Source organism: Schistocerca piceifrons, chromosome 3, assembly GCF_021461385.2.
Source record: "Schistocerca piceifrons isolate TAMUIC-IGC-003096 chromosome 3, iqSchPice1.1, whole genome shotgun sequence".
NCBI lineage: Eukaryota > Metazoa > Arthropoda > Insecta > Orthoptera > Acrididae > Schistocerca > Schistocerca piceifrons.
Window position 1 is genome coordinate 641,870,021 of NC_060140.1, and position 14,613 is coordinate 641,884,633.

Consider the following 14,613-nt stretch of genomic DNA (forward strand, 5'->3'; position numbering starts at 1 on the left):
CCTCACGGATGTAAACAAGGTCACGCTAATGGCGCCGCCGGAGCGCATAGCACGCCCCAGCCGCCGTATTGTAGAAGGCAGACTGCCCTATCCCACGGGGTCTTGGCATAGACTACCAAATCTTTCAGACATTGTTAACTCGTCATTCAATGTTACTGTGACTTCGCAGTCATCCCCAAATGAGTCTTTTCTGGGGTACATTCGGCCCTTAATTCATTTTTATGAGCGATAATATGCGACCGCACGAACAGAGCATGTGGTGGGGTTTTTAGAGATACAGGGTATTCCGCGTATGGATTGAACTACACTTCTCCCGGCCTAACTCCCGTAGAACACTTGTGGTATGCGTTGGGAGACACATTTCAGCACGCGTACATGCTCAACGGCCACGTTGCAATTGCAACAAAGCTGCTGGAAGAATCGAGCGCCCTACCACAAGAATTCTTACCGACCTTGTGGGAGCGCTTTCCAGAGCATACAGGTTTTCGGTGGTGCCCACAAGGCCTTTTAAGAATCATATCTGGCCTTTTTTAATGCCCAGGGGTCCATCATAAATCGCGCTACTTTCATTATAATTACTATTTTCGAAGAAAAATGTCTGTATTACACTACATATGTTCCAAGTTTCATCGAGTTTTGTTACTTAGCTGTGACACTTCTTGCGAATGTAAAAGGCAAGTTTTATCAGAGAAGAAGTTTTTTACTTTTGAGAACTGCCAAAAGTTAGAAGTATATCTCTGGTTGTACAGCACTTTGACGATCTAAATTTACAAATTAATCTTTTGATGTTAAAAGAATAATAATGAATACGAAAACCGTATAACAACGAAAAATACACAGTAGGATTACCTGGGAAATAATCCTATGGCATATTAAATGTCGAAAGATATCAATGTTGTTGTTGTTGTTGTGGTCTTCAGTCCTGAGACTGGTTTGATGCAGGTCTCCATGCTACTCTATCCTGTGTAAGCTTCTTCATCTCCCAGTACTTACTGCAACCTACGTCCTTCTGAATCTGCTTAGTGTATTCATCTCTTGGTCTCCCTCTACGATTTTTACCCTCCACGCTGCCCTCCAATGCTAAATTTGTGATCCATTGATGCCTCAGAACATGTCCTACCAACCAGTCCCTTCTTCTTCTCAAGTTGCACCACAAACTCCTCTTCTCCCCAATTCTATTCAATACCTCCTCATTAGTTATGTGAACTACCCATCTAATCTTCAACATTCTTCTGGAGCACGACATTTCGAAAGCTTCTATTCTCTTCTTGTCTAAACTATTTATCGTCCATGTTTCACTTCCGTACATGGCTACACTCCATACAAATACTCTCGAAAACGACTTCCGGACACTTAAGTCTATACTCGATGTTAACAAATTTCTCTTCTTCAGAAACGCTTTTCTTGCCATTGCCAGTCTACATTTGATATCCTCTCTGCTTCGACCATCATCAGTTATTTTGCTCCCCAAATAGCAAAACTCCTTTACTACTTTAAGTGTCTCATTTCCTAATCTAATTCCCTCAGCATCACCAGACTTAATTCGACTACATTCCATTATCCTCGTTTTGCTTTTGTTGATATTCGTCATATTGTAAGAGGTCCGAGCAGATGTAATTTCGATGTATTGCTCATGCGCTGCCTGCAATAGGGAAGGTATAAGAGAATCTCTGACCAGAGAGCAGTGTTGACTGCAGCAGGTACTGTGTAGCTGTAGCAGTAAGGTGTTACTAGTCTGGAGTCTGCCCTGGTCTGGTTTGGTGTATCGTGTTGGCTGGCCCAGTCGCGGTGCAGCGATGTTGGGGCCTGAGTATTAATGTATAAGGTAAAAAAAAAAAAAAGCATCCTCGCGCATATGTAGTAATGTTATCTAAAGTCCCATGTAAATGTTTTAAAACTCTCGTAATAATAATCTTCCTCATAAAAAGTAACTTTTAATAACCATTGATTTTAATGTGAAGAATTTACTAATTTCTGCCATCCATGATCATCCCGATTATTGCAGTAGAAAAATCAGTTGCTTCCTTTCATAAATGACAAATAGGTCGGCCAGCATTACACAGAGCTGTGCCAGAAAAATTTATTGTAAGAGCAGATATATCCGGCGACTTCATTGAGGTAAGAATTTTTCCTTCTTTTATTCGGAATGATCTTTCAGGGCCATGACGCAGCACTGCTGTCGTCCAAAATTTATCAGGTTAAATTCACAGTGAATTATTGAAAAGTCGTAAGTGAGCGACAATTTAATTGAGAGGTTAGTTACATTGTTTTATTACCAGGTTACTGAATTTATTTTGTATTGGGACGTTACATTGGATGTGAACGACATAATTATAATTTTTACTGTTGACAGGTTTAGGAATATTTCTGTTTTGAGATTACGCTAAATGTGAATGAATTTTGTGCTTAGATTAAATCAGAAAGAATTTTGTGTGGAGGTTAAATGTGAATGAATTTCTGTAGGGAGGTTATAAATGGGAACGAATTTTGTGGGGAGGTTACACTGTGAAAGAATTTTGTTTTAAGGTTACACTAAATTAGAATCTTATTCATATTGTTTATTTTTTTTATTTTGTGGGGAGGTTACACTCGGCGACAACCGGCCAGGATCGTATTTCTTTGTGAATCTCTGAGAAGTAGTCATATATCTGCTCGTATTTACTTAAATGTAGTTTGCATCTGGCGCAACGCATTTACTTATTTATCGCTCTTTCTTTCACAGATCATCGGCAATTTATTGCTCTTTGTTGTAATTGTGTTTGTTCCATTTTTTTTGCTTCGTCCTTGTTTCATTTTTGTGTTTAATCTTGTACTGTGAAAATGCCGCGAAAAACTGTTAACAGTACATCGCGACGTGCAATGAGTGAAATAGCCGACTCGAATAATTGACCGATAATACGTGCGACACTCAGTATAATAGCGTCAATCCTGTAATTACTGACAATCTGTGCCTACCGATCACTTGTATTGAGTCAAATTCTAATGATGAGCAAACAAATTGAATTATGTCCAAAGTAAATGTAACAATTGATGACACGGCACAATCTGATACAATGAACCTGCCCAGTTTGACATACCCGGTTTGCAATATTTGCATTGTAAACAGATAAACTTTTCCCACGAAGATGAACAATGTAGTCAGAATACGTCAGATTTATTTGATTCCGGTGTTGTGACCAACACCGTACATCCAATTGGCGAACCTTTTCAAGAATCACACCCTGACCAAATGGTTACCGGTACACAAAACGTGACATATGCAGATACACCATCACACAGCACAGAGAATACAGCAGCTAATTTTGGCATGGATCGATTTATGGCGTTATTGCTACAACTTAATGAAAATATCAAACAACAACTTAATGAAAGTCTCAAACAACAACTTACTGAAAATAATGAAAATCTCAAACAACTACTTTATGAAAAACTAGACAGCAATTCCAAGCAATCGAATGATAAACAAGACAACAATTTCAGACAACTTAGTGAACAGTTTACATTCGTTGCCGTGCAAGTCATGATACTAAAGAACAATTACGTGAGGAAGTTAAGGCTTGTGCTAGGAACACTAGTGAAGAAATTAGATCTGTGGCACAAGAATTAAGTAATACACACGCAGCCACAACTAAATTACTTAGAGATGATATAAGTGCAGTTGCTAAACAATGTTCTGAAAACGCAACACAGTCACGCAACGAGTTTAAATTAATGTCAGCAGAACTTTCATGCACGCTGGATGCGAAAGTAGACGCGTAATTTGACCAACAGAACAGCCAAATTGACGAACGTTTTAATCACTACCTACACAACAGTGAAAAGCGTTACAGTAAATTTATACAGAAACAGAATAAAGTAAAACAACAAGTCATGGAAACAATTACTGTACAAAGACAGGATGATAAGCGTAAACTGTGTACGAAAGCAAAAACATACGTAGACAACAATATTGCTACAGTATCAGACGAAATTAACAGTATCAAACAGTTGAATAACGAATTGCATGATGAAATCTCCGATCTTAAAACAAAAACGGACACACACACATTAGACTTTCAGACAATGAGCAACAGACTTGAAAAATTGGAACTAATACAGGATTCCAATGCCATCAAAGCAGACGTTAAAAAATTGAACAAAACCTCACGTAAAATACAAAAACAAAGTAATGTTTGTGATACTAAAAACGATGATCACGTAAAAGCACTGACGGAAAAATATGATCAGTTGGCCAGTCGTGTTGATGTTATCGAAAATAATAATGACACCAAATCAGACGAGACGTCACCAGTTTCGCTTAATCAAACACCCGAATTCCAAATTTTACAGCAGACGATCAGTGAGATAGGTTCGTCCAATAATACATTACGTAGAAAATTGTCATCTTTACAGCAAGAAGTGACGGAGATGAAAAATATTTCAGCCTTTAATACAGCACAGCATATGCCACTTTCAGAACATTTGTCAGACTCACACAGCCAGTATAATTTAGGTAATTTACAGAGAGTACGTGACTTTGATTCCGAACAGTCACAGACAAACAGATTAACATACAATCCTGAACCTGTTCAGACATTTAAAGGCGAAAATTTTGATTACAAGCACTTTCTATCCGTGAGAAAATTTAAAGTATTTGATAATGACAGAACATAAATACATCCTTTGGACTGGATACGACTATTTGCTTTTGTATTTTCATCAGCTTGGCCTGTAACGCAGAAACTAGAATTGGATTGGATACAACAACTTGCTTTTGAATTTTCATAGGCATTGCCTGTAATGCAAAAGCTAAAATTTACTTGCAGCGCGTAATTGACCTCAGGGGATTCATTACACTTCGATGAATATGTTCTGTAGCGTGCACAGGGCCCTGAGCCGTGGTAGTGCTATTTCCTCTTTAGTTTTCTGTACTGTTGCCTTCTCTTCTACTATCCTTTATATCTATCAAAACAGCTCTTCAACTATCGATCTATCTAGGATTAAGAATTAGTAAAGAATCCCGATACGACAAGTTTTACCTGAAAGTGACAGATGTACGCTCCAGAAATGACAACCCCGAGAATTTTAATAACAAACAAAATTTTAATATTCAGTATGTACAAAATTTTCGGCAGTCGTAAACACATTGTGGCAACAATAGAGGGTTTTCCCCAAAACTGCATCAAAGCCAGTCGGTTAGCATACCTAACCAACAATGTAGTCTGCAAGGTCAACCAAACTTTAATGTTTGGCCGCCTACACGTATAGCGTCGGCTCCGCCAAATAGTAACGCACAGCAACAAAGAAATAACTACGTACAGAAAACACACCATTTCAACTCATATCGCAATGCACCGTATAGAAATGACTATCATGACAGACGTAAAAGTAATGAGCACAATTTTCAGCGTATGTTTAATAACAGTCGGTCTTGCCAGCAACAAAATCATCCGCAACAACAGATTATCGTGAATGAACCAGACCGTAGATATCATCCCGAACGTAATACGTCAGGACGAAGTGACAGAACAGTAAAAATAGTCGAAATGCCACACCATCCTCCCCGCAAATAATAGCACGTCAGAAAGAATTTGGCTAGATACAGTACAGGTTGCATCTTCCAGCACCGCAAGCAATACTTTTGACACACAGAACCTTGTTCACGAAAATGTTATTACTTTTGACGACATCCGAGACACTCTTTTGCAGGAAAAACCAGTTATTCAAAAAACCATTTCACACCCTGTCATTGAAGTAAAGATTGGATTATCCAAATTTTCAGCAGTAATCGTTTTTGGATCACCTATGTCAGTTATAAATGAGGAAACTTTCAACGAATGTAACAAAGAGAATATCTATCCTACTTTACCATTAGGCAAAACTAAAGTAAAAGGTGCAGTATCTAGTAAAGGAGTAGATGTGAAGTTACAGACACACTTATCATTTTGTATTGCAGGTCATACGATCCACTCAAATTTTTGGCTTGTTACCTTATTGACAACAAACGTTATTTTAGGTACGCGTTGTTTGGTACAACACGACGCAGTTATTGACTTTCAAAATTCCTATTTAATGTTAAAGGATGAAAATGTACAACTGGCATTAGAATTTCAGCACTCTTTATTTGCAGAAGAACAAACAATTAATCGTACAGAGGTCATTTCTGCATCACGTAACATAGACTGTCATTTGACATTGTTCACAGATACGTATGTACACAACTATAATACTCCAGACGAAGCCGACTATGACGTTATGCAGATGATTTGTGATAAAGTTAAACAGAGCAGTGCAAATACAGACGACGAACGTTCAGAGCTACGCAAAATTCTTTTACAGCAAGCTCCACTTTTTGACAACATCCCTGGTACTATGTCCGGTTTTATGTATGAATTTCAAGTTAAACAGCACGACACGTTTAAAGCCAAACATTATCCCATTCCGTAAATTCACAGAGAACAAGTTAAGAAAGAACTGCAAGCTATGCTTGACCAAGGTATTATTGAACCGGTAGTTAGTCCGTTCATAAACCCGCTCCATATTGTTAAGAAAAAGGATGGTTCACTTCGCCTCGTACTTGATTCGCGTCACATCAATGACATTATTATTAATGAAACAGATCGCCCTCAAACACTAGAAGAACTTCTACAGAAATTTCATGGTACTGGTATTTATTCCACATTAGATTTGAAATCGGGATTTTGGCAAATTCAGCTCCATCCAGACTGCAGAAAGTACACAGCTTTTCTCTGTTTTGATGACTGTTATCAGTTTTGTAAATTACCGTTCGGTTTATCTATTTCTTCAACAGAATTTATTCGCGGTTTCAATACTACACTTCCGACAGAATTAAAAGACAGAATCACAACGTATGTAGACGACATTCTTATTGCAGAAGCTAACTGGTCTGAACGCAATTTGATTCTTGAACAACTGTTACGAACTTTTCGTGCAAAAGGACTCACAGTTAATCTTAGCAAATCGCACTTTGGCAAAACTTCTATAAAATTTCTTGGACATGTAATTTCAGCAGAAGGCATTGCGCCTGATCCGGAAAAATTTCAAGCTTTACGTGACATTACTGTTCCTACGACGAAGAAACAACTACGCAGCTTTTTGGGTTTAATTAACTTTTTTCGTAAATTTATTCATTACTCTGTTTTAGACACCCCTAGATTATGTCAGTTGACGGGTAAAAACACTATTTGGTCCTGGGATAGCCACGCACAGTCTGAATTTGTCAATATAAAACACTTTTATCACATCCAGATCTTACTAGAAATTTTTCCATTGCCACCGACGGTTCTAACACAGCTTTAGGCGTACACATTTTTCAGGAAATTGAAGAAGACGCTCTCACCCTGACAGCAACAATTGATTACTATGTATTCCTGACGAGCATGTTAACAAATTAATTTGGTATACTCATTTAAGTTACAGTAATTAAAAATATCGCCTTTGCGAGTCGCATTCTGTCACCTGCTGAACGCACGCAATTATTCTGTCACATAACTTGAAACATTATTTGTATGGACATTTACGAGATTTCGGCATTTTCTTTATGGGAGGCATACGACCGTTCACACAGATCATAAAGCGATACAATTTTTACTTTCCGCTAAATTTACACATGACAGATTAAGCAGATGGAAACTTTATTTACAAGAATTTAATTTTACAATTGTTCACATTCCCGGTACACAAAATGTTGTAGCGGACGCACTATCCCGTTCTCTCAGCAACAATCAGCAAGACATCGGAACCAACTTCTGCCAAGCAAATTTTAGCGTCATGTATATTCAACAAGTTGCATTTGAAAATTTCATTTCGTCGTCATTACGAGACATAGCACAAGAGCTGAGCAAAGACAACGTATGGAAAGAAATTAAACGCCTTTGGCAAGATAGGAATAATGTTATCATTAGAAACCATTACACTGTACGCAATAATATTCTGTTTCGCCGCTCTCACCCAGACAGCAACAATTGATTACTATGTATTCCTGACGAGCATGTTAACAAATTAATTTGGTATACTCATTTAAGTTACGCACATTACGGAGCCAGAAAATGTTTTCTTATACTGAGACAGAACTGTTATTTTGCGAACATAGAGAAACGTATACGACGAGTTTTAGCGTCATGTAAAATCTGCCAGAGAACTATGTCAGACACGACTTCACATATTCCTCCGTTACATCCCATTGTACCTGTTAAATTGAGACACATGGCCGCTGTAGACATTTTTGGTCTGATTCCCAGATCTAATAGATGTTTTTGTTACATCTTTGTCGCTGTTGAACTCACTTCGAAATTTGTTACCTTCACTCCGTTACGCAAAGCTACTCCTAAATCTGTTTCGAATGCATTTGTAAAACATTTTCTATTTCATGTAGGGCATGTATTGAAAGTAATTTCCGACAATGGACCACAATTTCGATCTGCTAAATGGACACGTACGTTACGAGCAAGAAACATTTCTCCGATCTATATATCCAAGTATCACGCTTCTTCGAACCCTTGTGAACGACTAATGAAAGAAATTGGTAAACTATGTAGAATATACCGCCATAAAAACATGTTGATTGGGATACCCACATACTCTCATTCCAGGATGTAATTAACTCGATACCAAATGAATCTACTATGCTATCTCCGACTGTTATACTGAAAAATGTTGAACCACCCAACAAAATTAGAGAACTAGTATCTTTTCCTACATCTTGTCGACTACGCCACCATGAAATAATTGACATTGCGCTGAACAACATCAAACGTGCCGCAGAGTGCCGGAGAAGACAGCAAAAACAGGTTTGTACACACCGTGACTTTCACATTGGACAGAAGATATTTGTACGTACACACTATTTATCCAACAGAGGAAAAAGTAGATGCAGTAAATTTGAGCTTCTACACTCAGGTCCATATCTAATTCGCAGCATTCGTCACCCCAATGTAGTACACGTCGAAACTCTGAGAACCAGAAAAAGTAAAGGCAATCACCATGTCTCCAATATTAAACCCTTTATTGAATGAACATACTTTATGATTTATCACACTGTAGTGCCATTTGCAGATATTTATATGAACACTTACTGATGATTATCATATTTTTTTCTTGGCAAGTGCCCGGCAAGGTAAGGTTAGCAGGTCGCTTTTCTTGTCGTTATGCACATTTTTCCAGATAAACTTACATATTTTATGACCAATTATGCAATTTTATCTAGTGACATATTAATTTTATCAAATTCTTTCTCCATTAAAGTCTTCAACTCTCGACTCTATCAACTACACAACATACAAGCTGAACACAAAGAAAGTCATTTCTTGTCGGTGTATATCAGACCGTGCACATTTTCCATTTTTCGTGTATGTGTGATTGTCTTCCTGTTTTGTTTGTATGCACTATGTAATCTTTATGATATAACAAACACCAGTTGACTTAGACACTTTGCCTTATGATATCTCAACATCGTGACTATTTTACATTTTTTTGCTACTACATTATGAGACTTTATGTACATTTTTGCACTTGAACACTCTCTATGTTTTCGACATAATACGTTTTCTGTCATGCTATGCTGTATGCTCAATTATATCACTAGAAACAAGTTTTTATTTAATGAGTATATGATTTAAATGCAAGATATTAATCCTTATTCATCATTTTCAGAAAACAATAACGTGCAAAAGAAATAAATTAAACAAACCACAGTGGATTACTATGAAGTGGAAATTTCACCTTCAGAATGAACGAAATAAAATGCAATACCTCGTCATGAAGAGTATATGGATCAGAATTAACAAGCATTAACAAGAATATACTATACACATCGTATAATAGCACTCTTAACTAATTTTTTCTATCAGAAAACGATGCGATTGATGCAGGTGGTTAGACAGAACTACACATCTTAGTTTTAGTGATGAAATATGCTAGAAATAAGAAACTCTATACTATGGATAGTTGTATGAAGTAAATGGTAATATGAATAATGAATAATGAAGTGTCTTTTTTGCAGATGATAATAAATGATGATGAATAGTTATATGAAGAATATGGTAATATGAATAATGAAGTTTTTCATTGCAGATGATGATAGTGATGAATTTTATATGGCCACTTAACGGACCACTTTTAGGTTTTTCTTTGCAAATGAGAATAATGATGAAGTTTATATATATTTTCTATTAGTTAAGAGATGCTATGTAGTTATTTAAGTAGTTGTTGCAGTTCGTTTTGACAGTATGTCTTATATCGCATGGTATAATGACTGAATGTTTTGGAAAGGACAGCTAGAGTACATTCATATTGAGTACACGTTTCATTACCTGTTAATTCAAAGTTCACTACTTTTCAGCATAATATTTTTTCCAGGAGAAGCTATTCATGAAATTAATGTGCTATAAGCAGTTAGCTATTAAACCTGTTCTAGTACTTGCATTTTTTTTACCCATTTGTGCGTGTCATTCATGAATGTGATCATATATACTCTGCTTGTTTCATAACCTTGCTACAGCTGACTCATGACGAATGATGTTACTAATCCTTATTTGCAGCAATAAGTCAAAAGAAAATATTTTCATGCCCCAGCAATTAATTATCGATCCCAACGCAATCCATTGCTAGCACACAAAAGAAATGTATTACCAGTCCCAAATAATGCTACTAGTTTAAGAGATATTTATAGTGCTAAATATAATGCAGATTTGTCAGATGTATTGAATCCATTATATCTATGTATTATTGAACCACAGACCTTGAGTAATAGTTACAGTGTGTTACATTTTAGATGTGTCCTATGTCACTTGAATGATGAGTTCTGAGTAATACTGAATGATGTTTTCTAGCCACAGACCTTGAGTAATAGTTATAGTGTGTTACATTTTAAATATGTCCCATGTCACTTGAATGATGAGTTCTGAGTAATACCGAATGATGTTTTGTAATAATGCATAAATACTATGCCAATAATTTCTGTAAATAATATTTTTGTTATACTCTATAAATGCTATGCCAATAATTAACTCTCATTTTTAATGATGACTTCTGAATAATACTGAATAATGTTTTATAAAACTATATGAATACTTTTTAACTGGCCAATGAATGCCACTGTTTCTTATATTTTAAATTTGTCTTATGTCACTTACATGCTATTGTATATGAATACCAGTAGCTTGATGCTACACTCATTAACTCCTGTTTTGAATGATGACTTCTGAACAATGCATAAAAATGTTTAGTAACTGGCCAATGAATGCCAATCATTACTATAACTAGATGAATTATGTTAATTCTATGCCATTAATTAACTCTTGTTTTGCATGATGACATCTGAACAATGCATAAATATGGTTTTTAACTGGCCAATGAGTGCCAATATTTAGTGTAATCAGATGACTTATGAATAATGTTCTGTAATACTCCATACATAGTACAGAAATATTTAGTAACTAGGCAAAGAGTGCCAACAATCACTCAAATCGGTTGATAGACTAAAGTAATTCTCAATGATGACTAGCATAAGACTTAATGTCCTTCACCTTCTGACCTAATTACCAGAAATTACTCCAATATCCGTTTGTCCTGTCCATCCTCATGATCATGGAGCACTATATTTGCATTTTGCACTAATTCTACGTTCGTGAAAAAGTATCAATTCTGCAGGAGTGTGGTGTTGATACATCATGCTGTCCACCACCTTGAACGATGGAGATGTTATTATGGTCTCACCGTTTGGTGTACCTAACGTACTACCAAAACGATAACATAGAATATTAATACGACATTTCAGTGTCTTGGCTACACTGATTAATACGTCTGGGAAGAGAACTTCAGATTGTCTCACTTGGTGTTGTGCTTCTGTAGCAAGATACGGACTTTCAGTGCAGCTACGTGCAACCTACTGTGCTACAACCATGATGCAGTCCTTCCCTTTCCTTTCCTAGTTCCTGTAAAATGGTAGAGACATATACAGTGCATGTGCACTTTATGTCATTTATTAATATGTTTTGTACTCATTGCGTATCCTAGTTCTTGTAAAATGGTAGAAAATATATACAGTGCGTGTGCACTTTATGTCATTTGTTAATGTGTTTTGTACTCATTGCGTATACATTTTGTCACTGCTTGATATTTGTCATTGCTTGATATGTTCTGTACTCAGTGCATGTGCACTCTATGTCATTTCATGTTCTGCACTTATATATATATATATATATATATATATATATATATATATATATATATATATATATATATGTATATACTCTGTGACTGTAAACTTAGTTAATTAAATAGATTTCAGAAAAAATTTGTTGCTCATGGCAAGTCCAATTGACTCACCATCGCTGCCAAATTTTTGCCCCCTCCCCCCCCCCCCCATTGGAGGGTTATGTAAGAGGTCCGAGCAGATGTAATTTCGATGTATTGCTCATGCGCTGCCTGCAATAGGCAAGGTATAAGAGAATCTCTGATCAGGGAGCAGTGTTGACTGCAGTAGAAACTGTGTAGCTGTAGCAGTAAGTTGTTACTTGTCTGGAGTCTGCCCTGGTCTGGTTTGGTGTATCGTGTTGGCTGGCCCAGTCGCGGTGCAGCGATGTTGGGGCCTGAGTATTAATGTATAAGGTAAAAAAAAAAAAAAAAGCAGCCTCACGCATATGTAGTAATGTTATCTAAAGTCCCCTGTAAATGTTTTAAAACTCTCGTAATAATAATCTTCCTCATAAAAAGTAACTTTTAACAACCATTCATTTTAATGTAAAGAATTTACTAATTTCTGCCATCCATGATCATCCCGATTATTGCAGTAGAAAAATCAGTTGCTTCCTTTCATAAATGACAAATAGGTCGGCCAGCATTACACAGAGCTGTGCCGGAAAAATTTATTGTAAGAGCAGATATATCCGACGACTTCATTGAGGTAAGAATTTTTCCTTCTTTTATTCGGAATGACCTTTCAGGGCCATGACGCAGCACTGCTGTCGTCCAAAATTTATCAGGTTAAATTCACAGTGAGTTATTGAAAAGTCGTAAGTGAGCAACAATTTAATTGAGAGGTTAGTTACATTGTTTTATTACCAGGTTACTGAATTTATTTTTTATTGGGACGTTACATTGAATGTGAACGACATAATTATAATTTTTACTGTTGACAGGTTTAGGAATATTTCTGTTTTGAGATTACGCTAAATGTGAATGAATTTTGAACTTAGATTAAATCAGAAAGAATTTTGTGGGTAGATTAAATGTAAACGAATTTTGTGTGGAGGTTAATGAGAAAGAATTTTGTAGGGAGGTTACAAATGAGAAAGAATTTTGTGGGGAGGTTATACTAAATTAGAATCTTATTCATATTATTTATTTTTTTTTATTTTACGGGGAGGTTACAATATATCCTCTTTTCAAGACACTGTCCATTCCATTCAACTGCTGTTCCAAGTCCTTTGCTGTCTCTGACAGAATTACAACGTCATCGGCGAACCTCAGAGTATTTATTTCTTCTCCATGGATTTAAATACCTATTCGGAATTTTTCTTTTGTTTCCTTTATTGCTTGCTCAATATACAGACTGAATAACATCGGGGATAAGCTACAACCCTGTCTCACTCCCTTCCCAACCGCTGCACCCCTTTCATGTTCCTCGACTCTTATAACTGCCATCTGGTTTCTGTACAAACTGTAAATATCCTTTCGCTCCCTGTATTGTACCCCTGCCACCTTTAGAATTGGAAAGAGGGTATTCCAGTCAACATTGTCAAAAGCTTTCTCTAAGTCTACAAATGCTAGAAACGTAGGTTTGCCTTTCTGTTATCTTTCTTCTAAGATAAGTCGTAAGGTCAGTATTGCCTCACATGTTCCAATATTTCTACGGAATCCAAACTGATCTTCCCCAAGGTTGGCTTCTACTAGTTTTTCCATTCGCCTGTAAAGAATTGGCGTTAGTATATTGCAGCTGTGGCTTATTCAACTGATTGTTCATTAATTTTCACATATGTCAGCACCTGCTTTCTTTGGGATTGGAATTATTATGTTCTTCTTGAAGTCTGAGGGTATTTCGCCTGTGTGTGTCTTGCTCACCAGATGATAGAGTTTTGTCAGGACTGGCTCTCCCAAGGCCGTCAGTAGTTGTAATGGAATGTTGTCTACTCCCGGGGCCTTGTTTCGACCCAGCTCTTTCAGTGCTGTGTCAAACTCTTCACGCAGTATTGTATCTCCCATATCGTCTTCATCTACATTCTCTTCCATTTACAGAATATTGTCCTCAAGTACGTCGCCCTTGTATAATCCCTCTATATACTCCTTCCACCTTTCTGCTTTCCTTTCTTTGCTTAGAACTGGGTTTCCATCTGAGCTCTTGGTATTCATACAAGTGGCTCTCTTTTCTCCAAAGGCCTCTTTAATTTTCCTGTAGGCAGTATCTATCTTACCCCTAGTGAGATAAGCCTCTACATCATTACATTTGTCCTCTAGCCATCCCTGCTTAGCCATTTTGTTCTTCCTGTCGATCTCATTTTTGAGACATTTGTATTCCATTTGCCTGCTTCATTTACTGCATTTTTATATTTTCTCCTTTCATCAATTAAATTCAATATTTCTTCTGTTACCTAAGGATTTCTACTAGCCCTCGCC